Here is a 25,635-nt window from a genome sequence, read left to right as displayed (position 1 = left end):
AGTCAACTACAGTTAGATTAATTCAAACAGTTTGTTGAATTAATTGTAAGTTTAGTTAGTTAATGCATGCATGCGTGTAATTACTGCACTTCAGATAACTAAATGTTCTCTCATAGATAACTCATGCATGTCAGTTCAGTTAGAGACCCAATTGAGATCAGAGGAAGGGACAATGTACTATCAGTGGGAGGATTTTTCCTATATAGGAAACTCATCCATGCAGAAGGAATTATCTCCTTCAGGATTGCGCAGTTAGATTGGAGTTTAGTGAGTGTGTCGAGAGGCCAATTCACACATGTGGTAGCATTGGACCCCAAGTAAAACTGCACAAGGAAATAGGAGGCTTGGAGGGAAGAGGAGAAGGTTTGTGAGAAGCCTTTGATTGTCTATGAGCAGTAGTTGGATTGTAGAGAGAGAAGGATAGCTTTTCAACTGATTCTTTTTGTAATGTGAACATATTTCCACTTGTATGATAATACAAATATTGGGGTTTTAGGCTGAGGCTTTCCCTGGGTTATTCTTCTATGTTATGTGTGATTGATTTTTCATTCTCATTTATATGTGTTCTCATTGATCTTGATCTATTCGATTAATCTTCCGCAAAGTTTTTTGTAGACGTAGATCTTGTATTTTTCTTTAGTCTATTGCATAATCTATTGATCTATAGTGGGACTTTCTACAACAGCAACCCTTATATACCTATCAACAATGGAAACCCTTGTAGGGACAGGTTCAAGGTCAATTCCTGTAACATCAAGTACAAAATACTCTTGTCCAAGGACAACAAGTTCACAATCCTGCTGGCCAAGGGCACTAGGTACAAAATCCCTACGTCCAAGGGCAATAAGTGTATGAACCTTATGTCCAAGGACTACAGGTCCAGAACCCTCTTGTTCGGGGACAACAAGCCCAAAAACCCTATGTTCTGGGACAACAGGTTCCATACCCATATGTCCAAGGTCAAGAAGCTCAACGACCTTAACCCATACGTTGCCTATCAGTGACCTGTGCATGGAAAGTTTCAAGGTATTCAAGGTCTAGATCCTACCTTTGGTCAAGGTAATCTGCAATGGGGGCAGCCTCAGATACCATATGGCCAAAATCCCCCACTGTAGGGTCAAAATCCTTACTAGTAGGGATAGGATCCTCCTTATGGGCACACATATCAACCTTCCATGCCTTTTAACACTAAATTACCTCTCTTGGATACAATTGAATTGCCAGATGTATCGCGTCTCACGAATGATTTGATTCTTCATTTGTCGTACTACCCTCCGATGTTGTCCAAGATACCAGGTGATTGCCCAAAGTTCGATGGGAAAGATAAAGAAGATCCTCAGGCCCATGTTATGACATATCACCTCTGGTGCCCGTCGAACTCATACGTGGACGATTCCATTCGTCTTCATCTTTTCCAACGAACCCTTATGGGTGCTGAATCAAAATGGTACATTAAGCTACCTTGAAGTACTTTTCATGATTTCAATTCGTTAGCCATGGCCTTTCTCACACATTTTCAGCTGCTGGTTCATTACGAAACGGGTACCTATCTGCTCACATCGCTTAAGCAAGACACTGTGACGCACATCTCTAATCATATCCATGAATGGAGACGTAGACATCGACTGATCAAGTTCGAGGTAGCTGATCAGTTTCTCACAGAATGGTTTATCAAATCATTCGTGGCCCTAATTTCTCATGATATAGCGATGGGTGGATGCGTCACTGAAGAGCAAGCCATAACTCGTGCCCAGTACTTGGACCTAGTCTACTCTCAGTTTGGAACCTTATACGAATTATTACACGATGCTCCATGGCCATCATCTGATCCCGTGACATCTAAGTCACCCGATGTCCCTCTCATTAATGGAGTTATTGGTTCAGTATCCTAGGACCCTATCAAAACGTCTTCCAAATAGAAGTTGGTCTCAATACTGCTCCCAACAGTTCATCTCAAAACCCTCCAAGCCCTGGTAAAACCTCATAGGTCCATGCTGTCGAATCTACCGAAGTGGACAAATCCTCGAAAGGAAAAAGGAAAGGAAAAAGAAAAGCTAAAGCTGATGCCCCAAAATGGGGTCCTCCCAAATTGTCTGTCGGCGAATCATTGCAACAGAAACCTAAGTATCCCTGCCTCACTTTTTAGGAGGATCACTATACTAAGGATTTTCCGTGACGATCTGAAGTTAGTCGATTGATCAAGGGGACCCGTGTTGTCCTAAAATATCCTTTTCCGTCTCAGCAAACTCAAATGGTAGACCAACGTTGATATAATTCCTCTAGATCTCAAGTGTTCATGATGAGCACACCCATTAATGTGGCTACTTGATCAGAATATTATCAAACTCCAGCTCCCACAGCAGGGAAAGAAAAATAAGTTCCACCTTATTCTTCTACCCCGAGTTCTGGCCCTCTACAAATTGAGTGCCCTAACCCTGATTCCACTCCATGACCACCCTCTCGAGGTATGCTATGGAAATCCTCATACAATCCCAATGCCCGGGCCACTCAGCACTACAATATTATTGAAGATTTGGCTCAAGCACCGTCAGCTATGTCAGCTCTTGAGGTAGTCCAAAGCTACCCATCACAATGGAAATCTTTGTTGTAAGCTATCGAGGGAATCGATCTCACCGATTCTAATTTGATCTATTTTAATCTAGAGAACCATGTTCAGAGACTCCCTCATGAGATTTCCTTTCTTATTCAGGTAATCATTAATGAAAATACCATCCATCATATTCTCATTGATGAAGGGTGCTTTTACCTGCATCATGTCAACTACGTGATGGAAGGGTATTGGTTCCCCTACACTGAACCAGTCTCCAAACACATTGGAAGATTTCGATGGGCACGATTCATGATCCTTCAGTGTCTGCCCAACCTTGCCATCACCCTAGAAGGCAGGACAATGCAAGTCGAAGTAGAGATTGTTGATGCCAATCTCAATTATAGTCTTCTACTCAGCCGAAGTTGGACTCATGCCATTCATGTCGTGGCCTCCACTTTGTTTCATGTGATCCATTTTCCCCATAAAGGGAGGATTGTCACTGTTTATTAGTTGTCTTTCTTTGCCTCTTCCTCGTCTGATGGCAACATTCCGTATGTCAAGCACTCTGGTGCTCCCTTTAAGAGTGTGGGGGCAGGTCTCTTCAAAGATTCTACCTTAATGGGGATTTCTCCACTCCCACCTCCTCATGTTGCCTCCGTTAACATGATCTTAGCCAAATCTAAGAAGTTAGTTGTTTTCATGGAATTGGTTTGTTCCCTTCCCTCCAAATCTCTCCATGTTGGTGCATATGAACAATTCCCAGGTGAGACCCTCTTCATGATTATCACCCTTGATCCATGGTATAGTGATATAATAGTGTATCTCCAAACCTCGATGTTTTGGTCCACGTTGACCAAAGATGATCGTCAAAGGATTCGACATCATTCTCAACCCTACTGCATTATTGGTGATACTTTATACTGTATTGGTGTCGATTATGAACTTCGGCGATGCCTCATGATTGAGGAAGCTGAAAGAGGTCTCAATCATTACCACTCTGGGCATGTGGTGGTCATATGTCTGGTTATGCTATAGCTCAGAAAATCCTTCGTGCTGGTTATTTCTAGCCATCCATCTACAATGATTGCATTCTTTTTGTCCACAAGTGTCATGAATTCTAAATCTACCAATGCAAGATGTGCGCCCCACCCGCTCACCTACACCTTGTCACTATCGTTGGTCCCTTTGCTAAATGGGGCATCGATTATATGACATGTAACCCTCGTTCAGTTGGGGGGAATGGCTACATTATCGTTGATGTGGATTACTTCACCAAATGGGCCGAAGCGATGCCTACATATTCGATAGATTGTAAGATGGCGGTGTAATTCCTTTTTAACCATGTTATTTCTAGGTTCAGCACACCCCAAGCCATTGTCACAAATCATGGCTCTCGTTTCAAAGATTACATGATGGAAGAACTGACATTTTCATTAGGCTTGTGCCACAATGGCTCAACCCCATATTACCCTTAGGAAAATGGCCAATTTGAAGCTGTCAACAAAGTTTTGGTCACCATGCTTCACTGTACTATTGGAATGCACAAATCAAATTAGCATCTCATGCTCTTTTCAGCTTTGTGGGCCTACCAAACTTCGAACAAAGATGCCACTAGTTTCACACCATTACAGTTGGTCTATGGTCTAGAAGCAACATTGCCAATCGAATGTTAGATTCCTTCACATAAGTTAGTTGTTGAACTCCTCCCTGAAACATCACCTCAAGAGGAACGCCTCTTATATTTAGAACAACTAGATGAGACTTGTTGTCTCACTGCCTTGGTCATCAAAGCACAAACAAAACGGGTCAAATCCTATTTCGAATAGTCAGTCCCCCCTCGTGCTTTATCTGAGGGTGATTTGGTCCTGCTATACGACCAATCTAATGATAAGCTGGGGGCAGGCAAGTCCGGACCTATGTGGCACGTGCCCTATATTGTAAAATTTTTTTTGCAGAAAGGAGCCTATGAACTTATTGATTATGAAGGAAATCGTCTCGATAAGCCCCAAAATGGGATTTACCTCAAAAAGTACTATGATTAGGTCATTTTACATGGTTACTTATATACATTAGTGTGTGATACATTTCTGTACAACGTGGTTTTGTGTGAAAGTTTTCAAACAACCCTCCTGTTTACTATGCTTTCCATACTTTGCAGATGTCTGCATCTCCTCATGTTGGTTTCACTGATGGTGCTTGTAGAAGTACCCAGAACCTATCACCTGTGACATGGGCTATCTACAACCCTAACAGTGAGTTGATTGACCTTCAAGGTATCTACTTAGGGTGTACAACCAAAAACATGGCTGTAACATTTTGGGCTCATTTGGCCTAACTACCTTTGCTCATTCCTTCATTTTTCATAACTTATGCAACATTTTTTAGTATGTTTATGTCATTTGTACGAATAAGGGTAGTCACTATTCCTAGGTGGCTAACACGTGCTCATTTCAGGATTTTTTGACACATGGTGGAGCAAAACCGAGCAAACAAGGGCTAGGAGACAGCCAAGCTTGGGTTGAGGATTCGTAGGGGGGGTTGTCTATGGCATTAAATAGCCTCCCTCGGGATCTTCACCCCCAACTCCGAGCTCCAAAGGCCACCAAAACCGGATCTAGAAGGCAGCCAAACAGATTTTGCGGAAGCAGTTATTCACTCCTAGTTTGGTCAGCCAAGTCCCATGGATTTAGGAGGCTAGCTTCGGCCTTGTGGTGTATAAATGATAGGGCTTCAGCCTTCGAAAAGGACTTTTGAAAAAACCTTTTCACATTCTGCACTACAAGCTGCGAGCTCTGTTTCATTCTTTTGTAGCCATTATTGGCATGACTCTTGACTTATGATTATTATTTTTTAATGGGAAGCAGTCAGAGTTGATCTCAGCTCTAAGTTTCTAGAGGAGCCATAGCTCTCGGGGTTGGGCCCAACCTGAGAGCCTAGGGCCTCCTTCTTTGTATTGATATCTTTCCTTTCAGCATTATGATTTTCCTTGTATGCATTTGAAATGCAGTTTGTTGAGTTAGATTTCATTGTGTGGTTAAGTAGGTCATTGTTGAAAAATAGAGTTGCTTCAGATGTCTAGAATAGAGTAATGAGATAAGAATTGATAAGAGTTCCAGAGAAGGGTTGCCTGCACTCTCATTTTCACCTCTTTCTAGGGGCTGGAATTGCAGACAGTGCTACCCAACAAAAACAATAGTTTTCTTAATCATGCAATCTTTAGTGAAATGTTTTGATTTGTAAGAGTTATCCATGCGTTCAGACCTCTTGGAATGTTTCTTTACTTAAGTGTTGTACATGGTTCTCTTTCGGAATAAGCTGTTGTTCATTGGTTTCATTAACAGTTAGGATAGATTAGTTAATATTTTGATTGTGTGCAGGACGTGGTTGATTTGGTTAAGTATACACTGTGCGGTGCATCTCCATCACTCTCTCATCCATCTAAGCTTCGTCCAGGCCAACTGCTCCATCTCCAAATTAGATCCCTCGTCTCACAACTACTCTTTTGCCCACGTCACCTTACCTTCTTTCCCTTTCATTGCCTCTGCCCTCTTTAAGACAAGCTAGCTTTCCACACCCTCTTATCACTTCATCCCTCTGTCACTAAGTCATTTAAGACCGCTATCCTACCTCCCTATCCATCCATGCATCCTCTTTCACTCATCCATCATCCAAAATCCAATCGTAGAACATCCTGTAGAAAGTTCTGAACATCCTGTAGAAATTCTGAAACATCCTGTAGAACCCCTACAAACTTCCTGTAGAAGCTCACAAATGAGGTTCCTTGATAGCCAAATGTTGTGAAACTCTATGGAAGGGTGTTAGGGACTGCTTATACCCCCTCTGAACCTTCCCAACCTTTTCGAAGCCTTTTTCCTCCTTGATCCACCTCTGCACAGTCAAAAATAGTTAAAAGCACATGCATGATAATCCCAACAACTTAATCAAAAATACAAAAAGACGTTTTCTTCAGATAGAGGTAGTCTAGACACATGTATTTTACCCTCATAGAAGTAATGGCATCCCTTTCAATAATTTTCATGCTCTCCTTTGCGTCAGTAGGACTAGCTGGTAGAATTAGGGTTTGCTAGGGTTTGCGTTTCTTTTTGGCTTTCAGTTTCTTGTTGCAATTAGATTAGCTTCCTTCGAGTTAGCTTTCATCCATCAATTAAAAAACTTTTTCTAAGAACTCATAGAAGTTGGCTTAAGCTCCTAGTGGACTTGTGCCAGCTGACCAAGTGACAGCTGCGGCAAGAGCTAGTACTTGTGCATACAACACCGTTGCTTCCAAGTTTGTTACGAACTACCGGGTTGATAAAATTAAAGAAGGGAGTCCCAGGAGTTGTAGCATTATTGCTACAATACTGGAGCCCACCATATTTTTGGCGCCATTGCCGGGGAAGCGTCAGAGTATTGGTGATTGTTGCTTTTCTTCTATTTTCCCTACTCTCACCTTCTGCTAAGTAGTTTATTTAATTTCCATTCTGCAATTTCATTTCCGTAAAAGTAGCGTAGAAATTTCCTGCCTTGATAGATTAGCATTTCAATTCCGCAATTTCATTTCTGCAAGTGTAGATTAGCATTTCAATTCCGCAAGCGTAGCCTAGCATTTCATTCCTACAATTTCATTTGAGCAAAATAGATTAGTCCTTTCATGCTTTCATCTCAATTCCGCATTTCCATTTCAACAAGATAGTTAGTTGCAGTTCAATCTATTTTAGTTTTGCAGGTACCAGAGAAAAAAACAAAAGCAATCAAAAGTATTTCCATTTCATGCCTCATAGAAATCGAGATAAATCAAGAAAATTCTTACCCAATACCCCCACCACTTCACTGAGTCACCCTTCTCTCTTCTTTGGTGACAGTGATCCAGAAGAACCTATAGGCGAGCCTCCTAAGATATACGAAGATCCTATAACAGAAGAAGAGTTAGAGAACACTCCATCTGAAGCCATGGCTGACAATAGGAGAGAAGATGAGAGAATAGAAGGTGCCTTTACCATCCGAGAGACCAATGAAGACATGAAAATGAAAAACATAAGCCCCTTCGCTTTACCTCACTTCCATGGACTGACTACTGAAGACCCTGATACCTTCCTGTTTGAGTTTGCTGTCCTTTGTCGAACCTATGACTATACCAAAGATGAGAGAAAACTGAAACTCTTTCCCTCTACCCTCAAGGATACAGCATTACGCTGGTTCATGGGTTTACCTGGAAACCGTATCACCACTTGGGCTCAGATGCAGCAAGCTTTCAATACCAAATACCGGGACTACTGTAGGTCCAAGGAAGCCAAGGGAGAAATCTTTCGGATGACCATGGGAAATGATGAGTCTTTAGAAGATTACGAGGAAAGGTTCCAACTTAGCTATAAACGGGCCAGGTGCACACTTGACCCTGAATCTCTCAAGTTGGTCCTGCTCCGAGGAGTCCCTGAAGACCTTTTAGATACCCTTCACATGCTAGCTGGAGGAGATATTTACCAACTACCTTATGAGGATATAAACAATGTGTTTAGAAACCACTCTAGGGCAGCCCGGAAAAGAGGTATAGGAAACCCCCTCTCATCTAGTATTCCTTTCTCCAAACATGAGTTTGCAAATCAGTTAGAGGACCTCAAGAGTGAGGTGAGACAGACCATTGCCATGCAACTTGATACATTCCGAATCCAGCAGAAGAAAGAGGAAGCTGAGAGGGCTTTGGCTATCTTCTGCCCTAGGTGTACAAGAAAGCACCCTAAGAACGAGTGCCCATTACATTCAGTTGAGGTATGTTTCGTTTGTGAGGAGGACCACCCCACAAACCAATGCCCAACTTTACCTAGGCTTAAAGCCATGTACCAAGGAACGGAGGCACCCACTAAACCTCTCTACTTCCTCAACCAAAGGAGGCCACATGGACCTAGACCTTACCAATAGGGGATGCAAGGGACATCCCAAGCTTATTATAGCCCCAACCAATCTGCTCCTATGCCTTCCTGGGGTCCCCCTGCTCATCCTTCCTGGTCTGTGCCTCCTCCATGGTCTTACCCACCTCAATACCATACTCAGCCCACTACTCATTCATTTCACTCACATGTCCAACCACAACCTCAGTGGAATGCACCTCAACCAGGGTGGAGGCCCTAGTACAACACTCCTCCCGCCATTTTGCCTCCACCACCAACCACAACCATTACCTCCTGCTCCTCCAAGACAACCCCAAGTGCCTGCTCAAATGAACCTGAACCCCAACAACCGACAGGCCCAGCAGGTATATACTGGGGAAACATCATGCCCTACCTATGCTGTGGAGATCCAGGAGATCAACCTGCGATCTGGAAAGACTCTTCCGGATCGCCAACCTCCTCCCCTAGAGGACGAGGAAGATAAACAGAAAGTGAACCAAAAGCCATTCCACCCTTTCCTGAGAGACTAACAGCAACCACACAACCCAACCCAGAGGAGGATGAGCTTCTGGGAGAACTCAAACAGTTGCATGTGAAAATACCCCTTCTCCAGGCCATCAAGGATGTACCGATATACAACAGACTGGTTAAGGAAAAGTGTTTCAGACACCCAGGCAGGCGAAAAAGAGACGCCTCAACCATCAATGTCATAGGACAACTGTCTGATCTTATGTTGGGGCAAGTAATCTGCCCAAAGTATTTGGATCCTGGGAGTCCTGTAGTTGATGTCCACATCAATGGCACCATCATACCCCACACTATGATTGATTTAGGGGCTGCCATTAATGTGATGACCAGAGATACCATGCTCAAACTCAACCTTTAGGGTTCCTTAAGAAAGACCTCGACAGTCCTGTAGCTAGCAGATTGCTCCACTGTGACTCCCGAAGGGATTATGGAGGATGTCTTGGTCTCTGTTGACTCTTGGGAGTACCCTGCAGACTTCTTGGTTCTGCAACCAAAGGGAAAGCTTACTGGATACCCCCTTATTTTGGGAAGGCCTTGGTTAGCCACTGCGGATGCTTACATAAGCTGCCGTGTAGGAAACATGACCATCAAAAATGGTCCTATGTCCAAGCAGCTAGTCCTATACCCTCCTGCCCAACCCTTATTAGAGCATGACTTACCACTTTGGTTGGAGGAAGGAGAAGAGGATGAGGTGTACTCTGCACCCTTGTGCACCCTAGACACCACCAGGGGAGGTCCTCCAACCGAGGATGATTTGATTGAGACCTTGATTCAGAATCCACCTCCCAGTCCATTGTCCTTAGAGAAATTGGTGGAGGATGCCCAAGCCAGCACCTTAGTGGACCTTTGTGTGACCAATCCAATCACTCCCAGGGTCAAAAATGTGGATTTTGGCCCCGAGAGAACGTTAAAGATCAGCTCCTCCCTATCTCCTTCCCAAGGAAAGGAGTTGTGTAGTCTGTTGGCCAGTCATCTAGATGCTTTTGCTTGGAGCTATAAGGAGATGAAAGGAGTCCATCCTTCGGTTTGTACCCATCACATCTACATCAAAGAAGATTGTAAATCGGTCAGGCAACCTCAAAGGAGAATGAATCTAGCCCTTAAGGACATTGTCAAAGAAGAGTTGCAAAAACTGTTGGATGTAGGATTCATCTACCCCATCTCGGATAGCGATTGGGTGTCCCCTCTGGTGTTGGTTCCCAAGAAAAATGGGAAGTGGAGAATTTGTGTGGACTACCGAGAACTGAACAAAGCCACCAAGAAAGACCACTTTCCTCTACCCTTCATAGATCAAGTGTTGGATGGACTGCCAGGGAAGAATTTGTTCTCTTTCCTGGATGGGTTTAGCGGGTATAATCAAATCCAAATGAGCCCGGAAGACCAAGGTAAGACCACCTTCACTTGTCCTTGGGGTACCTTTGCTTACCAAGTTCTTCCCTTTAGGCTATGCAATGCTCCTGCCACTTTCCAGAGAGCCGTCTTGAGCATCTTTTCTGAGATGGTCCATGATTTGGTGGAGATCTATATGGATGACTTCACTCCTTATGGGTCCAACTTCCAAGAAGCATTGTCCAATCTGGGAAATGTCCTAACCAAGCGCATTGAGATGAACCTATCCCTTAGTCCTGAAAAGTGTGAATTCTTGATGACTGAAGGGACCGTGCTAGGGCATACCATTTCTCGCCAAGGGTTACAGGTGGATCCTAAAAAAATTTCCTCATCAAGAAGGTTCCACCCCCTCAGAAGGTAAGAGATGTTCGAATTTTCTTAGGCTTGGCAGGATATTATAGAAGATTCATTAAAGACTTTAGCAAACTCGCCTCACCATTGTTTGGCCTTTTAGCAAAAGATGTTGAGTTTAAATGGACCGATGATTGACAGAGGGCTCTGAATGAATTAAAGGATAAGTTGGTGTCTGCCCCAATCTTGAGAGGTCCAAATTGGGCCCTACCTTTCCACATCCACACTGATGCCTCGAACAAAGCCATGGGGCAGCCTTAGGACAAGTTGAACAAAAACTTCCATACGCCATATACTTTGTCAGCAAAAACTTATCCAAGGCAGAACTGAATTATACTGTAACTGAGAAAGAATTCTTGGCCGTGGTCCATGCCCTGAACACGTTTCGACACTACATTACTGGCTATCAAACATTTGTACATACTGATCATGCTGCAATTAGATATTTAATGAATAAACTAGATGTGAATGCTCGTATTATTAGATGGTTACTTTTGTTGCAGCAGTTTGATTTGACTATCGTTGACAAACCAGGTAAAGAAAATGTTGTTTCTGACTTATTGTCTAGATTGTATTTACCTGCAGGTGAAGATGGAACAGTGGATGACCAGATACCAGACGAACATCTGTTTGCTATCTCAGTACTCTCTCCATGGTTTGTTGTTATAGCAAACTACCTTGTCTCAGCACAGTTCCCTCCGCACCTATCCTCAAGAGAGAAGAGCAGAATCGTAAGGAAGAGTGCCTCATTCACTTGGATCGGGGGAAACCTATTCAAGCTTGGCCCCGATCAGATCTTAAGGCGTTGTGTAAGGGAGGAGGAAGTCTTTGACATCCTCCTAACCTGTCATGACGAGCCTTGTGGAGGACATTTTGCAGCCAAAAGAACTGCCTTCAAAATTCTACAGGCAGGCTACTATTGGCCCACGCTTCATCAAGATGTCAAAAGATATATCAGCCAATGTGACCGATGCCAAAGGATGGGGAAACCGACTCCAAGGGACGAAATGCCTCTCCAACCTCAAGTGACTCTTGAGCCATTTGAGAAGTGGGGTATGGATTTTGTGGGTCCTATCAATCCTCCTTCAAGGCAAAGGTCTTACATCATTGTGTGCACAGACTATCTGACAAAGTGGGCAGAAACCAAGGCAATCAAAGCAGCGACAGAAGAAAAGGTGGCTGAGTTTTTAAGGGAAAACATCGTCTACAAGTTTGGCTACCCAAGAGAGCTAGTCACCGATCAAGGAAGCTAGTTCACCTCCAACTTAATTGAAGGCCTACTCGCTCATCACAAGATCAAGCATAGGACTTCCACCCCCTATCATCCTCAAGCAAATGGGCATGTGGAAGTCACCAGTAGAGCATTAGAAGGAATCTTGACTAAGGTGGTGAGCAGCAGTAGAAAAGATTGAGCAGATCGCCTGGTTGATGCCACTTGGGCTTACAACACCACTTGGAAGACCACAACCGGCTTCACACCTTATGAGCTGGTCTATGGGAAGAGAGCTTTGCTGTCAATTGAGTTTGAGTACAACACCTTGAGGATGGCAGCTCAGCTGGACCTAGATCTCAGCCATGCCCAACAGGAAAGGTTATTGCAGCTAAATGGGTTAGACGAGCACCGCATGCAGGCCCTTCTCCACTCAGAAGTGGTTCAACTTCAGAGGAAGGTATGGCATGACCAACACCTCAATGACAAGCAATTCCAGCCGGGAGATTTGGTGCTGCTGTACGATTCCAGACATAAGGATTTCAAGGGGAAGTTGAGAACAAGATGGCTGGGACCATATGTAGTGGAAAAGTGTAATGGCAATGGGTCTATTCTGTTAGCCTCCTGCTGCAGCAGGTTAATCATCTTTCATGATCGACATTTTTACATGCCAAATATGTCGTACTATGCATGTTGCAATGCTCCATATTTGCTACAGATGGCCAAAGAAGTGTCCATAAGAGTGTGCTAGTCTAAGTGCCACTGCTGTGTTCCAATTTTGATAAGCAATCCGTTTTTCTGTTTGAGGTAGTTTTTCAGTTGGAGGTACTCAGGCTGGAATTCACTAACCTCTCCCTTCTTCTCATCACCCCAAAGTCACTTACTAACATCCCCCAAGAGGTCGAGATCTGCTTGAGCCTCTCAGTTTCATCATTTCCATGACATGTGCCTTGGTGAACATCTGCTTCACTCAAGGATTGCTCACTCAGTGTTTGTGAGTCTTCTTTTCCCCAAAATGGCCTAAGGTCTCATACCTCAGCACCCTCTTTTCATCTCCATATTAACTATTAACTTTATTATATAACTCCCTAACAATTTTCCCCTTTCCCCTATTTAAATCATGTATATAAATCTCCTTATGTAAATATTCCCCCTGGAAATATAGCCATATTTTTACTAAGTTAGGGAAATCACAGTCCATCTGGGACTATTTTTAGCCCATCCGTGTTCAGGGATTACTCTGACATCTGGTCAGAATAATAACCTCTTCCCTAAACCAAAAACCCCTAAAAACCTTCAAAAACCCATTTTTTGCACCTTTTTCCCTCGTTCTGTGCATAATACATTAACCCCGCATGTCAAAAACCCATATTTCACTAATATCCCTAAGTCCGACTGTAAGTACATTAATGCGCCCTTTATTAAACCCCATAACCCACTAAACCTAAGTCTAAAACCCGTCCGCCCCGCGTATCAAATTTGGAATATTCTTGCGAATATTCCCACCCGCTAACCCGCCAATACCTAGCGATCACCGCCAACCGTTGGATCACCCGCCCCACAGATCAACAGCTCGCGGGCATCCCCATCCCCGACATGCCCGGGCTTTAGCGTTCGGGAGTTCGGCGGTTTTGCCACGCTTCAGGCTCTGGGGTGTGGCAGAGCCCCCTCCCCCGAAACCACCTTTGCCCATAAGCGGTACACCACAAAACCGCTTACCGCCCTGTGACGTCATACCCCACGTCACCCCCTGCACAGTCCCTGCTTACGTCACCCCTTGTCCAGTCACCCGATGAGTCACCTGCCTGCGTGGCCTCCTGCCACATCACTGCCACGTGTCCCCGCCACCGTACCTACCACGTCATCGTCCTTACATGATGATGTCATGTTGACGTCATCTCGCCACGTCACCCTGCTGACGTCATGCTGACGTCACCCACCGTACAATGTTGACATCATGCTGATGTCATCTCGCCACATCATCCTGCTGACGTCATGCTAACGTCACCCGCCGTACAATGCTGACGTCATCAACACTTTTTTTGGGCGCAGAGGCGCAAAAGTCACACTTCGGAGCCCCAAAATCCAATTCTGAGGTAGTTTTTGATGAGCAAATCGCTCATCGCAGGATTTTTTAGGCTGAAATGGAGAATCTTCAGGGAATCTTTAAGGAATCTTCTCACCATGCAGCCCCAGGAAGCCCAAAAAGGCGCAAATATGATCTATTTTCTTCATAGAGCATACCAAAAGGAGCAAAAGACAATTCCAGATGATATAGAGGCTGAACAGCGGCCATTTACTGGTGATTAGACCCGCAGCATATCAGATCGGCAGTCCAGATTTTGTAAGAGAGTATCAGTGGAAGAAAAGATGCCAGAGAGTATCAGTCAAGATTTTTTAGGGGCTCGAGGCACCTGAAAATTGATGAAGCCCCCAGAAAGTCAAATCAATAAGCATCAACCCATCCTTGCCTTTAAATCACCATCAAGGCATTCAAAGCACCAGGACAACAAGGAAGTAGAAATCCATACTCATTTATTGCAGAAAACACTGCAGCAAGCCACCAAGGACAGCATCATTTATTCAGTTTTGATACATCGGCCCTGACCACGGCCCGAGATATTTTTTGTATTTATTTCAGGATAGGATTAGGTCAAGTAGTCATTTTTTATGACCTAATTAGGTCAAGATGTAATAAGGGAACTCTGCAAAGAGTTTTGCCTTATATATACCACCCTCTGTATAGTCTTAAGGGTTGGTCAATTGAGAATTTCATTAGAGACTCGCATTGTATACCTGAGTTTTTCCATAATCAAAGATTGTTGAAAGCTTGGAGAGCAAACTGTCTGTTTCTAATCAATGTTTTGAAGATATGAAGATGGAATTCCTATGTTGTAGCCTGAAGCAATAAGTGCATCTTACCTCTGTTTGTTGTTTATCACCGTCTAAATAGCAGAAAGAAAGAATAGCCTAGAATTATTTTAAATACTCTCTATGCTCGATTTCTACTGTTTTTTGATGTTCTCCTCTAAAAGAATTGGTTATGAACATTGAATTCCTTCTGGCTCATGTTTACCCCAATTCACCTGTGTTGGCCAATTATCTAGGGATTCTTAACTGCCTCTCTTTCTTTAGCATTCATTCCATCCTTTGAACCTAAAAATTGCTTCAAGATCAGCTATCTCGCTCCATGTTCCCTCACTGTTATTAAGAAAACACACCAGCAGTTCCCCTCCTCGACTCCACGCCCAATGGCTTGAAAGATTCATACTATACTCTGCCTCTCTACCTGAAAGTGTCAGTTTTCCCACCAAAACTCAATAAAAACCCCTGTGCATCATATCTAGTCTAAAATCATCCCTTTCAACAAAGCTAAAACACAAAGAGAGAGCCCTCTCTGACTGTAGGTAGGCTAGGGCCTGCAGTCCAAAGTTGATTTGTGGTTACCTCGGCTGTATCCCTTTAGGAGTCAAAAGGGACAACTTGAGTGATAACATAATGGCGACTCCACTAGGGATTAAATCATGTGTTTATTAGTGTAAATCCTCAATTTTGACTAGTTCGCCTCGTTTTCTGAAGAAAGTGTTCCTTTTCTTCAGGGCTTTTCATGTTCGGCTCTGATCTGTGACAGTGGACAGAGATCAGGCACTTCAAGGTTGATTCATCCACCTGGCGACTCCACATCATCCTCATAATAAAGACTCCGCTGGAGAAATGAACCTGAAGGAATTATATAAGCAGATCAGGCTCTTGACTTGGACTATCATCCAAGAGATCATGTTCTTTCTCTTGCACCAGATTTTGTTGTGCATATTGTACTTTAAAAACGATTTTATGTCAGATTTTTGTGTCTTTTCTTTGGAAAAGGTTGTTGAAAAGCCTCCTTGCACATCAGAGAAGTAGCTTTCAAATGCTGTTGAAGATCATCATACACCCAAGGAGGAACCAAAAATAGAGCCTAGTCTTCTAGTTCCTGTACATACTCCCGTGCCTCGTAAAGTTCCTGAAAGATATAAGCGCTCAGTTTGCCTCCTGTGATTGGTCCCCTGCCGGCAAATCATCTCGAATATCTCCCTAGATTTGATGGAGAGAATGGTATTACTGCCCAGAAACATATCCAGGCTTTTGAAGATTATCTTAATACATTTGAAGTGGAAGATGAAGATGTCAGTCTTAGACTATTTGCCCTTTCTTTGCAAAGCAAAGCTAGGACTTGGTTTAAAGCGTTGCCTGAGGTGAGCATCTCTAAGTTTCAGCAATGTGCCAAGCTTTTCCTTGATAGATGGATGATCAGAGGTAATCTCTTCGTGCTCATCGAAGAATACAATCATTTAGAAAGGCATCCAGATGAATCTGTTCAACAGTTTTCAGATAGATTCAATCAAGTTTATCAGTCCATGCCTTTAAATATAAGACATCCCCTTGATCTAGCTCTATTGCAAAATCCTAGAGCATTTGACACAGAGATGGAATTCTGTTTGAGAGAAAGATGCCCGTCCACTTTGAAACAGATGCAGGACATAGCTGTGGACGTGGAGGCAAATCTAAGAAGGAGGGAAGAACAACGCAAAGCAGAGAAAGAAGAAAAAATTCATAGTGTGTTACAAAAGACAGAGGGAATGATGCAGCTGATCAAAATGAAAGTAGAATGTTCAGAGCTCCAGAACATATCTGTTTCGCAATAGGAAAGTAGTGACATTCACGAACAAACCTGCCACAAAACAGATGACATATTCATCCAGTCATACATGATGGAGCAGTCTCCTGATATACTGTGTGAATATAATAGCTTCTCTTCTTTCAACTGTCTGCCCAAATATGATCTGTATGATGATGATTATGAGCCTAACGACCAAATCAGCCTTGCAGAGGAATCAGATCCTATTTTGGCAGAAAGCAATGTACAGGTTCAGCAACCTGAACCCAATGATCAGCATGCCCATCTCAGCTATGAAGAAAAGGAAGAAAACGCAGAGTGTGTTGATTTCAGTGAAGGAACTTTACCCTTTTGTTTTGAATCTTTTCAATTTATCAAGGATAACTATCATGCTATATATGATCAAGTGTCACCGCGTGTTGCTATTGACCATCTGGAGGTTGATCAAGATATTGTTCCAAAGGTATTGCCTCTAGTTTTGCAGCCCCAAAGAGCCATTGAATATCAGATTGAGGTAGACCTAGAAGCAGCACCATATGACCAAATGACCCAAGTGGATCCCCTACCTCTTTGTTTTCAGCCATCTGAGTTGTTCAAAGAAGAAGAAGACCAGCAACCTGCACAGATCAATCAAGTCCTATTCGAGCCAGATCGTAATAAATTACAAGCACCTCTACAAGTTCTGAATGACCTATCCGCTGGCAGGCAGAATGATGAAAGAGATCAGTGCTCTTCTCCATTAGCAGGCTGCAGGGCTCAATATCGAGTTGTCGATGATCTCCCGACTCCAAGGCATGGTAGCGATCGTCAACGTTTGTACAGTTCTTTAATTCAGCCTAGAAATTGTATATATATGTTGCAGGACAGTTTTGTACAGTATTTAAACACCACAAAGGAGGTGAGTAGCTTCCTGATCTTCTCAAAGATTGACAAAGCCATAACAAATTGCAAAATCTCAGTTGGTCTCACTAGCAAGCACAAGAAGCAAAGCCCACTCATGTTATTATTGCTTAAGTGGCTGCATTGGCTATTTCACTTCACCTAACAGCAAAGTAAGTACTGGTTAGGGTAGGTAGGTAGGTAGGATCAAATAGGCAGCCAGCCAAGGGAAATTTGCAGAACACAACAACAATTGAATACAAGGCAGTCTGACCTGTTGTTCTTGGCTTTTCACAAGGAAAAGTCATCCCCAAGTGGAGCCATTGTTAGCCTCCTGCTGCAGCAGGTTAATCATCTTTCATGGTCGACATTTTTACATGCCAAATATGTCTTACTATGCATGCTGCAATGCTCCATATTTGTTACAGATGGCCAAAGAAGTGTCCATAAGAGTGTGCTAGTCTAAGTGCCACTGCTGTGTTCCAATTTTGATAAGCAATCCATTTTTCCCTTTGAGGCAGTTTTTCAGTTGGAGGTACTCAGGCTGGAATTCACTAACCTCTCCCTTCTTCTCATCACCCCAAAGTCACTTACTAACATCCCCCAAGAGGTCAAGATCTGCTTGAGCCTCTCAGTTTCATCATTTCCATGACATGTGCCTTGGTGAACATCTGCTTCACTCAAGGATTGCTCACTCAGTGTTTGTGAGTCTTCTTTTCCCCAAAATGGCCTAAGGTCTCATACCTTAGCGCCCTCTTTTCATCTCCATATTAACTATTAACTTTATTATATAACTCCCTAACAATTTTCCCCTTTCCCCTATTTAAATCATGTATATAAATCCCCTTATGTAAATATTCCCCCCTGGCAATATAGCCATATTTTTACTAAGTTAGGGAAATCACAGTCCATCTGGGACTGTTTTTAGCCCATCCATGTCTAGGGATTACTCTAACATCTGGTCAGAATAATAACCTCTTCCCTAAACCAAAAACCCCTAAAAACCTTCAAAAACCCATTTTTTGCACCTTTTTCCCTCGTTCTGTGCATAATACATTAACCCCGCATGTCAAAAACCCATATTTCACTCATATCCCTAAGTCCGACTGTAAATACGTTAATGCGCCCTTTATTAAACCCCATAACCCACTAAACCTAAGGCTAAAACCCGTCCACCGCACGTATTAAATTTGGAATATTCCTGCGAATATTCCCACCCGCTAACCCGCCGATACCTCGGGATCGCCGCCAACCGTTGGATCACCCGCCCCACAGATCAACAACTGGCGGGCATCCCCATCCCCAACATGCCCAGGCTTTAGCGTCCGGGAGTTCGGCGGTTTTGCCGCCGTACTCCTGCCACGCGTCAGGCTCTGGGGTGTGGCGGAGCCCCCTCCCCCGAAACCACCTTTGCCCATAAGCGGTGCACCACAAAACCGCTTACCACCCTGTGACGTCATACCCCATGTCACCCCCTGCACAGTCCCTGCTTACGTCACCCCTTGTACAGTCACCCGATGAGTCACCTGCTTGCGTGGCCTCTTGGCACGTCACTGCCACATGTCCCCGCCACCGTACCTGCCATGTCATCATCCGTATGTGATGATGTCATGCTAACGTCATCCCGCCACGTCACCCTGCTGACATCATGCTGACGTCACCCGCCGTACAATGCTGACATCATCAACACTTTTTTTGGGCGCAGAGGCGCAAAAGTCGCACTTCGGAGCCCCGGAATCCAATTCTGAGGCAGTTCTTAAGTCGCTCATCGCAGGATTTTTTAGGCCGAAATGGAGAATCTTCAGGGAATCTTTAAGGAATCTTCTCACCATGCGGCCCCAGGAAGCCCGAAAAGGCGAAAAAAGATCCGTTTTCTTCACAGAGCATACCAAAAGGAGCAGAAGACAATTCCAAATGATACAGAGGCCGAACAGTGGCCATTTACTGGTGATTAGACCCGCAAAATATCAGATTGGCAGTCCAGATTTTGTCAGAGAGTATCAGTGGAAGAAAAGATGCCAAAGAGTATCAGTCAAGATTTTTTAGGGGCTCGAGGCACCTAAACATTGATGAAGCCCCCAGAAAGTCAAATCAATAAGCATCAGCCCATCCTTGCCTTTAAATCACCATCAAGGCATTCAAAGCACCATGACAGCAAGGAAGCAGAAACCCATACTCATTTATTGCAGAAAACACTGCAGCGAGCCACCAAGGACAGCATCATTTATTCAGTTTTGATACATCGGCCCTGAGCACGGCCCGAGATATTTTTTGTATTTATTTCAGGATAGGATTAGGTCAAGTAGTCATTTTTTATGACCTAATTAGGTCAAGATGTAATAAAGGAACTCTGCAGAGAGTTTTGCCCTATATATACCACCCTCTGTATAGTCTTAAGGGTTGGTCAATTGAGAATTTCATTAGAGACTCACATTGTATACCTGAGTTTTTCCATAATCAAAGATTGCTGAAAGCTTGGAGAGCAAACTTTCTGTTGCTAATCAATGTTTTGAAGATATGAAGATGGAATTCCTGTGCTGCAGCCTGAAGCAATAAGTGCATCTTACCTCTGTTTGTTGTTTATCGCCGTCTAAATAGCAGAAAGAAAGAATAGCCTAGAATTAGTTTAAATACTCTCTATGCTCAATTTCTGCTGTTTTTTTATGTTTTCCTCTAAAATTATTGGTTATGAACATTGAATTCCTTCTGGCTCATGTTTACCCCAATTCACCTGTGTTGGCCAATTATCTAGGGATTCTTAACCGCCCCTAGGTAGCGCCCTGTTATTTTCTCTGCTAATCTGTTGGAGAGATTCTTAACTTCCTCTCTTTCTTTAGCATTCATTCCATCCTTTGAACCTAAAAATTGCTTCAAGCTCAGCTATCTCGCTCCATGTTCCCTCACTGTTATTAAGGAAACACACCAGCAGTTCCCCTCCTCGACTCCACGCCCAATGGCTTGAAAGATTCAAACTATACTCTTCCTCTCTACCTGAAAGTGTCATTTTTCCCACCAAACCTCAATCAAAACCCCTGTGCATCATATCTAGCCTAAAATCATCCCTTTCAACAAAGCTAAAACATAAAGAGAGAGCCCTCTCTAACTGCAGGTAGGCTAGGGCCTGCAGTCCAAAGCTGGTTTGTGGTTACCTCAGCCGTATCCCTTTAGGAGTCAAAAGGGACAACCTGAGTGATAACATGTTCTTATTCAGACCATTGATGAGGAAGCCATCCCCATGCTCGTCAATGGGCAGCGACTAAAGATCTACAGGAAACCTCTTTCGAGGCAAGAAGTCATTAAAACTGTGGAAAAATCAGTGCTGGTCATAGAGAAGGGTTTTGCCTCTGTTTTGGGCATACCCTGAACATCAAATGAAAAGAAGAAAAAAAAAGTAAATAAATAAAGATCCTTGGGTGAAAACCTTTCTGAGGCTCCCAAGGCAGATGGTAGGGGTGAAAACCTCATTGAGGCGCTCAAGGCAGATGGTAGGGGTGAAAACCTCACTGAGGCGCCCCTGCTGTCTCTCAAAAAAAATAAAAATAAAAACAATAAGAAAAAGAAGAAAGGAAAAAGCAAACAAAGAAAAAGAAAACAGAAAAGAAGGAAGCAGAAATAGGAAAACAGGCTCAAGATTTGACAATTCATGTAGGTTGCAGGCATTCCATGTAGAAAAAGAGGTGTCTCAACTCAAGGACAAGGGTCCCTACTATGCTACCAGGTGACCTCACCAGCACTCCCTCCAGAAACACTCATCTCTTCCAAGGTCTGGGCACAAGTTGATCACAGTTTAGCCTCTACAGGAAGCTACAGGATTTTCTACAGGAAGTTCTGTATTTCTACAAGAAACTTCCTATAGAATCTTTGGACGGCCCCGGACCCACTGTGTGGAAGAATTTGATGCCCGAAGTCCAATAAGGAGGCATGCAACCAATGTTTGTCTCCATCACCCACTGCTGTTGCCTCCTTCTACCACCCCTGCTACCATGCAATGGAAATCCCTACACAGTCAAATCAAAACATTGGATTCTCAGAAGAAACAATTATCAAATGGAATAAAGTATGCAGAGGCCCCATGCGCTCCTTATCAAAGCCATCCGAGGACCCTACGACCGTGACCGTGATTCCACCGTTTCGGCATGCACCCTAGAAGGAGAAACGACTACAGGATATCCTATAGGAATCCTGTAGCAGTTGATCCGGCTAGAGCATACACCATGAAGGCACCTGAAACTCATAAAGCTGGCGCATGCACCATCCGCAGCTAGACAACCGGTCTCGTAACCAGCAGCAGTCGGCAAGAAGGAGCTCCCGTGCTTGTGAGAGAAGTAGCAACAAGCGGATCCGTCACCCTCGTCCTGAAGCATAAAAAAAATGTCGCGGCCGCACAGGTAAGTGCCTCACCCTGTTTCATCAAATTACATGAACAATCCTCTAAAATGTGTGCGAATATGAAAATGAACGGGTTGAGCAAGTCGGGTAGCCATTCAACTGGCCACCACGACTAGTCTGATGGTCTCGTCCGATCCAGAAAGCGTTGGTTGTGTCAAACAAGACAGGAAATGGACACGTGGGAAGCGTCCATTCGGAGAAGCAACGATCTAACAGAAAATGGCGGCGGTAGATATGCAGAGAATGATTCGGCGGTCAGGCAGACTTACGGTGGAATGATAGCAGGTGACGTCATCCAATGGGCCGGCGAGGACATCTCACCCCCGCGCCACGATTTCCGCAGGGATTCAAATCCACCGGCTAGATCGCGTATGGCACTCCACTCATTCATCTTCAACCGCTTTGCAGTCGAGTAAGCGTCCAAAATTTCCTAAAGACGTTTACTCCGAGTCCTCGGCTTGTTCAAACGTCCAGTGGCTGCTCAAAAGACCCAGAACCACTGACGTGCTCTCCAGAAGCAGTGCACGACTTCTACAGGAAGCTGCGCTACAGGAAGCTCACCGCTACGGAGGATATTAAACTATTCACGTCGAAGGTGGAAAGTTGGGATGAGGTAAGCCTGAACATAGTCCTCCCATGCAATTGGTTCGAAGGGTGGTGAAGTCGACGTCCTAAAAGGGTATAATTATAGTCTGTGCATGAATTTGCAAGCGTCGTCTTACTTCTGCATGAGAATTGTCATCGTAGTGTGTATGCGGGGTTTTTCTATAGGGTTTGGTCCATAATTGAGCCACTGTCAAGGCTGACCTATAGACAGTCGCGAATTTACAAATTGCGTGCATGCCAGAGGCGTAATCCCGCGCTCTGTCCAAGGAAATCCCAAAGGCCCATCCTTTTATACGTGCTAACAAGCTTTGGCTAACACAGCAAGCTTTCACCATGCCGCGTGGGTTCATTAGGAAAGAGCCGACAGACTCAAAGAAGCTACGGGAAAACCCTGAGGTGGTGGACCTGTTTTCTCGTGCACGATGGATGTCGTTCTGCGACAAGATTCAAGGTTACGATGACGAGGTGGCAGAAGAATTCCTGCGACCTTTGAAGCCAAAATCAAAAACGCTGGCCGTTGTCAATTTCAGAGGTTTGAACCTCAGACTCACCCCACAGTTCATCAGCCGAGTCACTGATCTCCCGATGGGGGTACCTTGGGATAAGGAGGAAAGAAAACTGGGCCAAAAGGCTAAGAAGGAGTTCTTTCTACCGAAGGAGCAATTCTCAGAGGACAAGAATGGAGTTCGAAGAGCTAGCCTACAGCTGCTCTAGAGTGAGATCAGCCTCCAAATTATGAAATATATCACGTGCGAGGGACGATTCAGCATCGTGTATGGATACCATTTCTGGTTGCTCACAGAACTTAGGAACCAAATGGACCTACCCTCAGAAAACAAGTTAAGTATTCCTTACTTCCTCCTGCAGTCCATGACTGAATGTGCCACCAAATTATGAGAGGGTACGCCAGACCAGGTAGCCCATCATGGGCTCATTAAGCTCCTCGTGGAGGATGCACTTCACACATACACTATCCCTCTCTCGTGGGAAGCCTTTCGAAACTTGACTAAGGCTGGTGACATCAAAATGTTGGCTAAGGAGCTCACCTCCTCCAACAGCGAGGAGAAGGAACCAATTCAAACAGAGAAGAAAGGAAAAGGCCAAGAAACCATGGCCAGAGCACCAAAGAAAGAACCAAAGGGGAAACAAGAGAAACATTAGGCTGCCAAAACAAAGGATGACAAACCCACATTAATACCCAGGGAGAAAATGTTATAGAGCAGGGTGGAAAGGACTGAACAAGTCCACGACAGTGAAGGCACCTCTAAGGAAACCTCATAAAAGTCAAAAGACAAAGCACCCTCAGCCAAGCAGGCTAAAACGGTGCCACCTGTTTCTACAGGAAAATAAAAAATGGCTTCTACAGGAAGCCAGAAATCAGCCGCTACAGGGCTTTCTACAGGAAGTCCTGAGAAAGGAAAACAAAAGGGGAAGACAACCGAAATCCTTGCTAGGGAGGCAGAAGCTGTGCTGGCCACCCTTAGTACCCCTCCCAAGCTGAAGGAAAAACGAAAGAGGGAGATCCCTCTGTATTTCAAAGCAAGGAGAAGTGTGAGAATCAAAACAGGTAGGCCCCAACCTCCATCCAGCAACCCAATTACCATAGAAGACACCCCTACCTCGCCAAGGGTGAGGTCCCCCTCAAAAATATCAGTCACTTATGAGTGGGGGATCCCAAAGACAACTGCCTGGAAGGAGAGAATGAACAGGTTGGCTTCAAAAACCCCGCTACAGGATGCTGAGGCCGTTCTACAGGAAACGTTGGCCAGGCTCAAGGAGACTGAAAGAATGGAGGGAGAGGTAGCCACATCACCACCAAGGAAAGACGGAGGAGATCCATGGAGGGAGGAATAGGTAGAGCACATTCTAGAACCTAGTCCCCAGCCAAGCTTCAGCTCGTATTATAACTTTTTGGAGGCTGGAAAAATTATACCATAGAAATTCACAGTGCCGCTTTTCTTTGCATTGGAGGAAGAAAGAGTGAGAACCCACACGTGGATGAGGATAGCTAAATCTAAAGGAGTAGCAGATATAGGCCCCTTGGAGGAACAACTCAAGGAGGCATGAAGAGAATTAGATATGGCCAAACACATGGGAAACTGCTAGCGGGTATTCCTACAGGAAGAGAATGAGAAACTCAAACTGCAGCTACAGGAACAGAGGAAAGAACGGGGCACAGAATCAGAGGACACTCTAGCAGAACCTCAAGGCAAGGAAGGACTGCAAGGTGGTCTTGGGGAGCTAACCCAACATCTACATGAAAGGGAATTGCAAGCACAAATCGAGATACAAGCTCTCAAACAGCAGTTGCAACAAAAAGAGGCACAACTGGCCTGCATGGCCAGTTGGGCCATGGATGCTCTACAATGTAGACAACCGGCCAAATCTTATGGCCTATACCTACGGGACCAGTGGCTGCAATTCCAAATTAATGCATTGGCACAGAGGGGTATCTCCCAAATCCAAGACCCCCAGCAGTTCACAGATTTATGCAATAGCAGTTCAACAGAGGACAAGGCCAAGCTATCGGAGTTCTATCTCCATAATTTGGCCCTTCCTAATGTGACTTCATGGGATCCCAACACAGTCGTGGGAGATATGCAGTTGATGGCATTTGCCTCATGGTTGAACCATGAAGAAAAGAGAGCAGCAGAAGTCAAAGAGGTCATGAACCGAGAGTTACATGAACCACTGTTGATTAGAGCAGAGCCAGGGGATCCTATTGCATTGATATCAGCCCACCAACACTTAGCAACCGAGTCTCAGGCTTTATTGAAATACATGGATCAGCAGGCTCAAGCCATAGCACATTTCGAGGACATGGAGCGATTATTAGGGGACAGTTGTGTTCATGCTTGCACCCGCCGGTGGAACACCTTGTCCCACAACCTCAAAATCAGGGAATATCACACTCCAACTCAAATGAGGGAAGCTCTAGTACGGGTGCCCCTCTACAAGAAGTCCATACAGAACCTCCAAGCCAGCTGGATTGGCCTCAAGCTAAGCCCACCTTTTCTTTTGGGATTGATGGAAGGCAGCACAGAGAAAGAAGAGCATAAGAAGTGGGAAGAGGTGGACAGGAAGGCTGGGTTCCATGGCAGTGAGGAGGATACTACTTCAGAAGCCTGGGATGTGAGAGTGGCAGTGAAAGCGATGAACGACGAGGAGCTAGATTAGTTGCTCAGGAATG

This window comes from Pinus tabuliformis, chromosome 5_1 (genome assembly GCF_031772625.1).
Source record: "Pinus tabuliformis cultivar Carrire ecotype Pingquan chromosome 5_1, CPIR1, whole genome shotgun sequence".
Classification (NCBI taxonomy): Eukaryota; Viridiplantae; Streptophyta; class Pinopsida; order Pinales; family Pinaceae; genus Pinus; species Pinus tabuliformis.
Note: the sequence above shows the minus strand (reverse complement) of the source record.